The 12,370-nt window shown below is 32.1% G+C and overlaps 1 long non-coding RNA gene across 3 annotated transcripts; it reads right to left on the bottom strand.

The window, feature by feature from the left end:
• Positions 1–2,948: 2,948 nt before the first annotated feature.
• Positions 2,949–5,030, bottom strand: LOC105206381. Of its 3 annotated transcripts, none has more exons than XR_005576013.1 (5): positions 4,773–5,026; positions 4,495–4,685; positions 4,157–4,321; positions 3,983–4,105; positions 2,949–3,825 (listed from the first exon to the last, which is right to left on the bottom strand). It is a non-coding gene; the product is annotated as an uncharacterized LOC105206381 (long non-coding RNA). The 3 variants fall into 3 exon arrangements; XR_005576012.1 differs by having other exon boundaries at positions 3,983–4,094; positions 4,773–5,025; XR_005576011.1 differs by having other exon boundaries at positions 3,983–4,321; positions 4,773–5,030.
• Between the last annotated feature and the right edge of the window lie 7,340 nt (positions 5,031–12,370).

The following is a 12,370-nucleotide window of genomic DNA, read 5'->3' on the forward strand; positions in this document are numbered from 1 at the left end:
CGGCTTTAAAGGGCCTCGCACATGAAATGCATAATATAACATAAGCAAAACATAAGGACGGACCAATGAAAATGTTATGTAACTCAATATGGCGACTTTATACTGGATGCTCATTGGTCTATCGGTCTTATGTTATGTTATGCATTTTATGTGCGAGGCCCTTAAGGGCCTCTCACATGAAATGCATAACAGAGCATAAGCGTAGCATAAATTCGTATGTACTTGACCGAAGCAAAGTTCCGGATGAAGAAATGACTATTGTAAATTGTTTGTATTTCGTTTGAAGAGTTATGAAGTGCATTTGAAAAGGTTTGTGAGTCCTTCAATTAATTGTAATTAATTTTTTATTTTTACACCGTGTATTTGGCCGAAAAAATTAACCGGAGCTAAATTAAACAAAAATCTTGTATGGATTCGTTTGTATTTCGTTTGAAGACTTTTGAAGTGTCGTCAGAAACGTTTGTGAGTTATCCAGATAATTTTAATAAAATATTTTAAAGTCATGTAATTGACCGAAATATAGATTCCAGGCGCTACTGGTCCTGAAGTACCAGAAGGCGCGTTCGGTGTAATCTCTAGTATTTCGATACTCCTGGTTCTTTCTTGACAGTAAGGATAAACAATGTGCAGTCACAGTAAGTCACATATTTCCAAAATATCTGGGGGGGCTATTACGGTTTCTGAAACGAGGTGAAAATTACAAAAGTGAGCAAATTCATTAGTTGTTGATCAATAAAGTTATAGATATTCTAGTAAATTTGTTCACTTTTGTAATTTTCATCTCGTTTTAAGAACCGTGATAGCCCCCCTGAGAAGGTGCAATTGGTGTTGCAAAAGCGAATTGGTATTTAATCAACGAGATTCAGAGACGGAAGCACAAGCCCAGGATGATCCTTCCCGAGAAAGCAGTCTCCGTACTTTGTCTGGAAACAAGATTCATAACTCCAGCGATTAGAACCTGTTCGGATGCACTCAAATGCAAAGTACAATAGAATTAATTTTTTCAGAAAGATGAAAATGTATTTAATATTTACACATAAAATAACATTGGATCCAAGATCCTTGACGATAGTTGATGCATCTTTATTTATTTTTGCAAGTAATTTTTTTGGATGCTGTATTGATTTTATGTTCAACGCACTATATTTTATTGCAGGTTTGTCGTGCCATGAGATATTTTCCTCCTGAACAATGCAGTATGGTCAATGTTAAAGTGATCGGGTGTTTACTGTTTGTATGTGATGGCGACACACTATAGTTATACCGGTGATTCAAGAACAGATTGGAATATTCCATCTGCGACTTGCTCTCTTTGGCGAAAGGATATTTCTTGATGCATTCGACTTTATTTGATAATCTAACGAGTTTGTATGAAAATGTCTTAGAAGTATGGGAGAACATACAGAGGAATGCCATTGAAATGCATGGTAATTTGTTATTTACATATTTTAATTACTGTTTAACAAGTAGTACACAGATAATTTCCACATTATTGAATCTTGCACTTAGCTAGACTGGTTTTTTTTAAGCTCAAGATAAAATTATACTGAGTCCTGCGGATAGTTGGTAACATTTGTAGACTCGACGCAATTAGAAACATATCTAAACCACGGTAGGACAAAGGATAAAAAATTTGATCAAGATCTTATGATTCTGCGATAAAGAATGCGATGTTTTCCTCCAAAAATGCACTCCATCAACGTTGCCAAACCAGCAACGTTGATGTAGTGCATTTCTTAGGGTATGATTTCTGGAGTAGAATATCTGTCAGAAGGGAATAGAGTCAATTATGATAAATATACTAATCATGATTTATTCTAACCATGTTTTAATCTGAAACTGTACATAATAAAATTCCCATTATGCAAAATACCTTGTACCATACAAAAAAACCTATTTGTAATACAGGTAAAATTATATTGTTACTGCAAAGAGCTATTGTTACAATTGTATAATCAATAAATCTTCCATTTAATTAAAAAAATTGACTTCTAGTTAATTTTAGCCGACTGTTTCGTACATTTACCCCGAGAATTTTAAGGTCGCTATTTAAAATCAGGCGTTGAAGCCAATCCGTTGCTATATCGTTCGACGTCTTACAAAGTTAACGGCATTACATAGTAAATAATTAGTTAATTCACGTAGAAATACATTAAGCATTTGCCATTTTAAAAAAGAAGAAAAGACAATGGATTGTAGCCTCGTTACTATTCAAATTATTATACATTTATTACTTATAATATGTACTTAATGTTATCGATCAAAGCACTTATCACGCAGTTAAAACCATTGATACATATTGCACAATTGTACTTTTCATTACTCGGCTGTATCACTGTTCTTCATACAAAATATATATATATATATATATATATATATATATATATATATATAGATATTAACAAATAAGATGTTATTATCGCGGCCATAGACATAAGTTAAGAATCCTGCTATTTATATATGTATTATTTTCTCACTTTTGTAACTATCTCTCCTAAGTATCAGACTCTCTTACGTATCAATAAGCTTTGTACATTTCTATTAGAATAATGAGAGATACGGACGTTTGTTGTAGTGTAAAGATTATCCAAATTATTACACATTTATTACTTAAAATATGTACTTAATGTCATCGTTCAAAGTACTTCTATCACGCAGTTAGAACCATTGATACATATTGCACAATTGTACTTTTCATTATTCGGCTGTATCACTGTTTTTCATACATACATACATATATATATATATATATATATATATATATATATATATATATATATATAAACAAATAAGATGTTATTATCGCGGCCATAGACATAAGTTAAGAATCCTGCTATTTGTATATGTATTATTTTCTCACTTTTGTAACTATCTCTCCTAAGTATCAGACTCTCTTACGTATCAATAAGCTTTGTACATTTCTATTAGAATAATGAGAGATACGGACGTTTGTTGTAGTGTAAAGATTATCCAAATTATTACACATTTATTACTTAAAATATGTACTTAATGTTATCGATCAAAGTACTTCTATCACGCAGTTAGAACCATTGATACATATTGCACAATTGTACTTTTCATTATTCGGCTGTATCGCTGTTCTTCATACAAATATATATATATGTATATATGTATATATATAAACAAATAAGATGTTATTATCGCGGCCATAGACATAAGTTAAGAATCCTACTATTTGTATATGTATTATTTTCTCACTTTTGTAACTATCTCTCCTAAGTATTAGACTCTCTTACGTATCAAGCTTTGTACATTTCAATTAGAATAATAAGAGATACGGACGTTTGTTGTGTACAGATTATATATTAAGACTCATTAGAGGAATACGTATGACATCATGTATGTATACGTGCTGTAAAATACAAATTGGCTCTAACAATGAAAAGACGATGCATGGATCTGAGTTTTGTCTGCAAAAAGGGACGAGAATTTAAACTTGCATTCCACATATTTAACTTGGATGAAATAATACGTTCGTACTCGCGTATACATACATCTTCATAGGAATCCCGTATAGCATACTATTTGTATTAAAAATTAAGGAATTACGCCTTTTGGTGGTGTTAAGTAATTGATTATTTGAATGCCTGTTTGAATCATGTTGGTGTTTTGTTTTGATTCTGAGCTGATGACGATGATGATTTGCCGCTACATTACTCGGTTCTGGAGTGACATGATTGCTCTCGACAACTGTGCCTCTATCACTTTCAATCGTTAGATCTTGTTTTTTCCGCGTCGTGGCGGTCTTATAGACGAATATGTCAAATTTAAATGATTATGACAGTCTACATCGAACGATGCAATCTGTAATGCAAGAAAAACATGTGTATTACTGATCATGTCATACAAAACAAGATAATTTATATATGTTACATTTATATCCATGAATTTTTTTTCTAAATTTTATACTTATAAATATATTTTTCTTCTTATATTTGACATATATCTATAATATACATACCATATTTAATTATCTTCATATATGATATAAACTGCAGCAATAGGACTAATTGTCTCATTATGTGAACAAGATTTTACTGTAGTATTTAGATCATTGTATTGCTCCCATAGTCCTGAAAGTCGTCTACAATAAGCAACAAAATGACCTGGATATGCTGCAACAACGCCTACCAACCTTAAACATTGAGAGCAAGTCGCAGATGGAATATTCCAATCTGTTCTTGAATCACCGGTATAACTATAGTGTGTCGCCATCACATACAAACAGTAAACACCCGATCACTTTAACATTGACCATACTGCATTGTTCAGGAGGAAAATATCTCATGGCACGACAAACCTGCAATAAAATATAGTGCGTTGAACATAAAATCAATACAGCATCCAAAAAAATTACTTGCAAAAATAAATAAAGATGCATCAACTATCGTCAAGGATCTTGGATCCAATGTTATTTTATGTGTAAATATTAAATACATTTTCATCTTTCTGAAAAAATTAATTCTATTGTACTTTGCATTTGAGTGCATCCGAACAGGTTCTAATCGCTGGAGTTATGAATCTTGGTTCCAGACAAAGTACGGAGACTGCTTTCTCGGGAAGGATCATCCTGGGCTTGTGCTTCCGTCTCTGAATCTCGTTGATTAAATACCAATTCGCTTTTGCAACACCAATTGCACCTTCTCAGGGGGGCTATCACGGTTCTTAAAACGAGATGAAAATTACAAAAGTGAACAAATTTACTAGAATATCTATAACTTTATTGATCAACAACTAATGAATTTGCTCACTTTTGTAATTTTCACCTCGTTTCAGAAACCGTAATAGCCCCCCCAGATATTTTGGAAATATGTGACTTACTGTGACTGCACATTGTTTATCCTTACTGTCAAGAAAGAACCAGGAGTATCGAAATACTAGAGATTACACCGAACGCGCCTTCTGGTACTTCAGGACCAGTAGCGCCTGGAATCTATATTTCGGTCAATTACATGACTTTAAAATATTTTATTAAAATTATCTGGATAACTCACAAACGTTTCTGACGACACTTCAAAAGTCTTCAAACGAAATACAAACGAATCCATACAAGATTTTTGTTTAATTTAGCTCCGGTTAATTTTTTCGGCCAAATACACGGTGTAAAAATAAAAAATTAATTACAATTAATTGAAGGACTCACAAACCTTTTCAAATGCACTTCATAACTCTTCAAACGAAATACAAACGATTTAAAATAGTCATTTCTTCATCCGGAACTTTGCTTCGGTCAAGTACATACGAATGTAGCATAAGGCCTCTGGACTAATGGGACAAATTTTATGTAAATCAATATGGCGATTTTATGCTGGATGCTCATTGGTCCATCGGTCTTATGTTGTGCCACCGACGAAAGACTATTAAAGATCGTCAACCCTGGGTAAATTTTCGAGGCCGTTACTGAGGCCCCAGGGTCCCGGCGGTAATTGAAGAGCAATGACGTTATCGACTATATGATTGTTAATACAAATATTTGAGTAATACGTTATTAAAATTTAGATTTTTTTATTATACAAATACTTCATAAGCAAATATGCATACTTATATTTAATAATATCATTGTATATTGCTTTAAAATTGGCCTAGTTTACACCGAGCATTTGATACGCGTACTAACTCGTAACTTTCTATTAATTTATCTTACTGTCGACAATACGTGTATACATAATACATATATTTAATTATCTTGATTCATATTGTACCAACTTAATATACTATTTTTTAAATTTATTGCCGAAATCAAGACAATTTAATAGAAAATTACTAGTTAGTACACGTATCAAGTGCTCGGTGTAAACAAGTCATTGTAATTCTTTTTGATCAGTTATTATCTCTGGCCTAGTTTACACCGAGCACTTGATACGCGTACTAAGTCGTAACTTTCTATTAAATTATCTTACTTTCGACGATGCATGTATACATGATACTAGAGTCCTATATAAAGAGAGAAGCGACATTGAACCCTCACCACAACCTTCAGTATCCAATTGAGTCCTCCACCGCCATTTTGGGACCGCTCTAACGTCATCAAACACCATTCGTATCATTCTACAAACAGCTGTGGTCACAATACGGCTGCTCGCTTAGCCAATCAAGTATTAATCAGATTACCAATCAGAGCTTTGGACATCAATGTCGCTTCTCTCTTTATATAGGACTCTACATGATACATATATTTAATTATCTCAATTTATATTGTACCAGCTTAGTATATTATTCTTTAAATTTATTGCCGAAATTAAGTTAATTTAATAGAAAATTACTAGTTAGTACGTGTATCAAGTACTCGGTGTAAACTAGGCCTCTGTCGATAATCAAACTTGGATGTTAACATCAAAACTGCAATTTTTAATAAAAATCGAGAATTTTTGGGTTACAAATACATAAGCATATCTATGAAACTTCAAGATAACAATAAATTATAAAATTAGTACTGTATTGTCAGTTTATCATTAAAAATTTAACAGTCACACAAACTCCCATAGGGTTAATGGTCTTTAGCAGTCTCTCGTCGGTGGTTGTGCTTATGTTATGTTATGCATTTCATGTGTAAAGGGCCTCGCACATGAAATGCATAACATAACATAAGCACAACATAAGACTGATGGACCAATGACCATCCAACATAAAGTCGCCATATTAATTTACATAAGATTCCTATTGTTTCAGAGGCTTTATGCTACGTTTATGCTCTGTTATGCATTTTATGTGCGAGGCCCTTAAAGGGCCTCGCACATGAAACGCATAATATAACATAAGCATAACATAAGACCTATGGGTCAATGAGCATCCAGCATAAAGTCGCCATATTGATTTACATAACATTTTCATTGGTCCGTTAATCTTATGTTGTGCTTATGTTATGTTATGCATTTCATGTGCGAGGCCCTTTAAGGTGCAATTTCACGCAGCGAGTAAAAGCTGGCGTTTTACCCCCACTCAATCGCAACGCTAAGCAGCGTTAAAAAGCTAAACGCTATCGCCTCTATCCTTTTCATGTAGCGAATAAAAGCTGGCGTTTTACCCTTACTCCACCCAACTCCACCGCAACGCAAAGCAGCGTTAAAAGCGGCAATTGCTAAGTACATAATCTGACATAACCGCAAAAATGGAGTTGGAATATAATCAATATATCGAGTATGTAAAATATTATAAACGCACAGGGGCGGTTATTGTTGAAATTAGATGTATAACTGCTGCAATTGCTGCAATGTATTTCTTAAAAAAAGAAAAAGAAATAGATATAAAAAAAAAAGTTTTGGGTAGCTCCGATTTTTGTAAATCGTAATGAGCACAGTTTCTTTTTTGCATCGGGCCGAAATTGTTACTAATGTATTTACCGCTTTTAGGATACAAAAATAATATGAAATTTTATCTATGTAACATTCATCCCTCCATACAAGAGTGCCGATATATTTCTTCACTTTCTTGTATGGTACAAACAATTGTTTTGCACACACCACAAGTATATGAGGGTATAACAGAAGTATAACAGAATTTCCTACAATATAAAAAACACAGTTATTAACACAATATAACAAATAAAGCTATCTATACATAAATAAAAAACAAAAAGCAACCTAGCCTAAAAGTATGCTTACTATATGTATATAATATATATTAACTTCGTTTGTATTTTCAGATGATGTCGATTGATTTAACCTTTCAGTCATAATTTATTTCTTATATATTCACTTTTGGAAGGTAATTAATTTGGAATATAATATTTAAATTTCAGCGTCGTTTTGCTAAAAGTTGGACTGTGTCCAACTTTGAGCGTTTATTCGCTAGATTCGCCAAATGGAGAGGGGGTAAAACGCCAGCTTTTATTCGCTGCGTGAACTTGCGCCTTAAGGCTCTTTAAGGCTACAACACACACCTTGCATAACCGTAACCATATGACGTACCGTAAGAATTATCCAATCACAGTCGAGAATTAAGAAATAAGAATCTGAATTCTCGACTGTGATTGGCTAATTCTTACGGTACGTCTCATGGTTACGGTTATGGAAGGTGTATGTTATAGCCTTTAAACATAAAACCATTGGATCCATAGTACACCCATGGAATTTGATTCTGTCCATGGGGAAATTTTCCAAACTAAGAAGTCGCTATTTTTCTACATACTTACAGTTTATGATTAATGCAACGACCAATAAACTCTAGTTGTTACATTAATCATAAACTGCGAGTATGTAGAAAGTGGTGACTTCTCAGTTTAGAAAATTTCCTCATGGACAGAATCAAATTCCATGAGTGTACAGTCGTGAGCTAAAAGGTTGCAACACATTTTTTTCGATTGTTTTTGGAATGTAGACTTGCTCATCAAACGGTGAACGTAATTGGTTCTTACCTGTGGATCCAACCAATTACGTTCGCCGATTGATGACATCGAAGAAAATGTGCAACCTTTTAGCTCACGACTGTACACCCAAAGACAATAGTATTGTTTGTTTTGTCTTTCGGGAGCTGCTCGGAGTCGCTCCGAACGAACCCAGCGACTTGATAGTGTTCTTTTATAGCGTTTTCGATTTGGCGACTCTACCATGGTGGAAAGGATAGCATGGTGTGTGCAGTTCGGCTAAACCACGCCCACTTTTGCTCTGCAAGGGTATAGTTAATAAGACAGCCAACTGTGAAAAGTAAAATTATTTAGTGTCAGCCTGTTGGTATGCTGGATCTATCTTCTTTGTTTCACACATGTTAGTTTCTCTTTCTATCCTTGTATGTATATTTTCATGGCTCGATTTACATACGTCAGAAGGAAGGTGTGATTTGCATGTAAGTGATATTTTTTAATATTTTACAATTGAACAAGTTTGTTGTTATATCAAAATTAAATATTAAATTGGAAAAACTTAATAATAAGACAAGCAAATACAGTTATTTTTGTTCAGTTAAATTCTGAGCGTCCTCATTATTGTATAGATTTTTAGCAATAAAAAGTAAATAGGTAAAAATTAAATAAGTAAATAAATAAATAAATAAAAAATAAAAAACAATAAAATTAAACCTAAAAAACATATAAAAATATAATAATACGAAAAATTTTGTAGTTATTAAAAAAATAAATATATATTAACAATAGACGTCATAAAGCAGATATGGATGGGGCGCGTGTATAGCAATATAGATATTTTTAGTTTATTTCTGAAAAATGTGTCTTCGAACTATAACTTCACCATACATGTTTGAATTTGTTGTTAAATATGCTATAAGTTTTGATATAAAGTAAATTTTAAATTTTTCAGAAATTTAGAAGAGAAGGAAAATTTCGAGAAAAATAACATTAAAAAAAATCTAAACAAAGTGTTATAAAATACATAGAAATATATAAAACTTTTATTTAAAACTTTTTTTTATATTTTTTACCATTTCGATGGTATTACTTAAGTATTAAGATTTTTTAATTCAGAAATTAAAAAATCAATTTATTTCAAGAGTGTGTTTTATCCTCTTGACAATAATATGGGCCCGTTGTTATACATATAAAAATACGTGTCCCACATTTTTATCTGTATTACAACATATTAAAAGCTTGTCAATTTCTTGCACACTCTTACGCTGTTTCCTATTTCTTTCACACGTGTTCTTACGATGAAAAGGAAATGGAGGAAACTAACCGAATGAACCGAATCTTCGGTCAAAAATTAGTGTAACACTTCACGTGCATAACTGTTCCCGATAGAAAGAGAAGCAGATACTTGAATAAGTGCATGAAACAAGGATAGATGACTCAGCATACCAACAGGCTGACGCTAAATAATTTTGCTTTTCACAGTTGGCTGTCTTATTAACTATAACCCACCGATAGACGAAGAGGGCAAATTTTTAGAGAGAGACACGCGCGAACTGCACACACCATGTTATCCTTCCACCATGGACTCTACCCGACTTCGAGTCGAGTTTGATCGAGTTGAGTCAGATCTCATGTTCGATTTGAAACTCGATCTGGGAACTGTCATGGCGGAAAGTGTATGTCTAATTTAAATTTATCAAAATTCACCGTATTTTAATTGATATATTTATAACAATGAGTGAATTAGGTAAGAAATTTGTATTATATTGGTAATAAAATTATGATTAATGATCTAAACATAAAAAACATGTAAACTATATGTTATCAATACCATGTTGCATGATACATAAGTTTCGATCGTAAGAAAGGATTTGAACTATAGAAAGATAATGATAAAGCGATTTTATTTTAGAGAACACAATGCAATGCAGTACAATAAACACTACACAAGAGAAAACTAATGAAAATGTGCACAAACTTGTTTTTGCATGTGATTATTTACTTTCTTTGTCAGATAGTTCTGATGATGAATTGCAATACATTTATGTAATGCAGAAGAAAAAGATACAACGAATAAAACATTATGTTACAAATATTGTTGATCATTATACTGAAGAAGAGGTAAAGTATAATAATCCCTAATAGCACAGGGGACGTCCTAAGGACGTCCTGTCGAGCGAGCGGGATATCCTGGGGACTACCTGTTATAATCCCGAAACATCCTGTGGACGTCCTGTGGACTACCAAATGAGCGCCTCATTCTTGCTTATGGACATCCTGTGGACGTCCCGTCGGGAGTCCTAAGGACGTCCATTCGCAATCCTCGGGATATACATACGCATTTCAGGACTATTTTAGGATATTTAAGGAATATCCGCATAAATATATTATATTATTACATTACATAATTCCAATGATCAAAACAATATTTTAATAACATTTTAGAAAACATTTTTCGCAAAAAAAAATCGGGAATTGTTTCTCGAAAATTTCCAAATGGTCACCCATCTAAGTCGCGACTCCGGTGAACGTTGCTTGACCTCCGTGATAGCTGCGAACTGGATCCCTCGTGATGACCTGTGAACACTTTATTCTAATATGTGTACATAACTGATAGATTAAGTAAATTTATATTATTGAAAAGATGAACTATGTATAATTAAACCACATTATTTATATAAATATATATAAAATTATAGTTTTTCTACTGATATTTACAAATACGGATTAGCATCTGGAATAACTTTTTTGTTATTATTTGTTTAAGAATGCAACTAGAAAATATGTCAATATAATACAATAACTAAATTAAGTATGAAAAAATTTTTATTAAAAAAAACATTTAAAAAATATTGTCTGCTCATTGAGACGTAGATTAAGGTTTCTTCATTCATAGATCTATTTTGTTTATTGATACCGTTGTAAAATTCTTTGATATAATTAATATTTGCCCTTTGATATAATTAATATTTTCCCTTTTGTATCTGAATGTATAACCATTTATATTAAAGAATTTTACAACAATTGCAAAGCTGTATTTTCCGCTAAACGCAGCCAATTTTTGATGATATACATGTATGAACAGCGGCTCTAAATCTTTATATGTTTGAAATTGTGAAAATAACATTTAGTTATTATATATCAAAGAAATTTTTTTATTTTTTTTTATTCATTAGGGATTAAATATGTGATTAATTATTTAAAAACAATGTATAATTTTAAGTTTCTTTATGATCTTTATGATTCAGAGTAGCTGTCATATGTATTATAGGTCTGCTTTTTATTGCTGAAATAGTGCACATTCTGCGTTAAAAATAATATTTAGGTATATGTTTAAAATTTGATGAAAGCAAAAAGAAAAAGCTTGTGCAGTTCAATGCAGCAATAAAAAACAAATCCTACTCTTATACTTAATTTTCTGATACAGTACAAACGTTTCTTTTTTTATAATAATTTTATATGTTTAAGGGTGATTTATAATAAAAACTTTCTTAAATTCTTTATATACATACTTAAATATTAGATATAGACTGGATTAACCCTCCGTAAGCAGTCTTGGTCTTTTTTGTTTATAGCGAAATTCTTAATCTCAAATTTTTTTGCTCAAATGCAAATCTTTATTAAATAAAAGTTTTAACATTAAAGGAGTTAGTTATTTGATAATGTAGGAATGCGGAAAAGTATTATAACCGTGAATTTTTCTATTTTCCCTTAGCTTTCCTAGTTTGTGTCATATGATACAGAGAGACGGTTAAAGGACATCCTTAGGATCGACTTAGGATTTGAATGACCTACGGATGTCCTTAGGCTCGGCTTAGGACTTAGACGTCCCAAGAACGCCGTTTGAATACAGTGTGCTGTGTGGACGACTTAAAATTACGTCCAGTGGGTATAATGTCCCAGATAGCACAAAATATTTATAAAATATTTACTAAATATTTATAATATTTATTTTAATATTTTATAAACATTTATCAAAACATTTAATAAATGTTTTTATGGCCGTAGATTGGACTGATCATAAATATTTATCATAAATGTTTTAAAAAT

Source organism: Solenopsis invicta, chromosome 12 (genome assembly GCF_016802725.1).
Source record: "Solenopsis invicta isolate M01_SB chromosome 12, UNIL_Sinv_3.0, whole genome shotgun sequence".
NCBI lineage: Eukaryota > Metazoa > Arthropoda > Insecta > Hymenoptera > Formicidae > Solenopsis > Solenopsis invicta.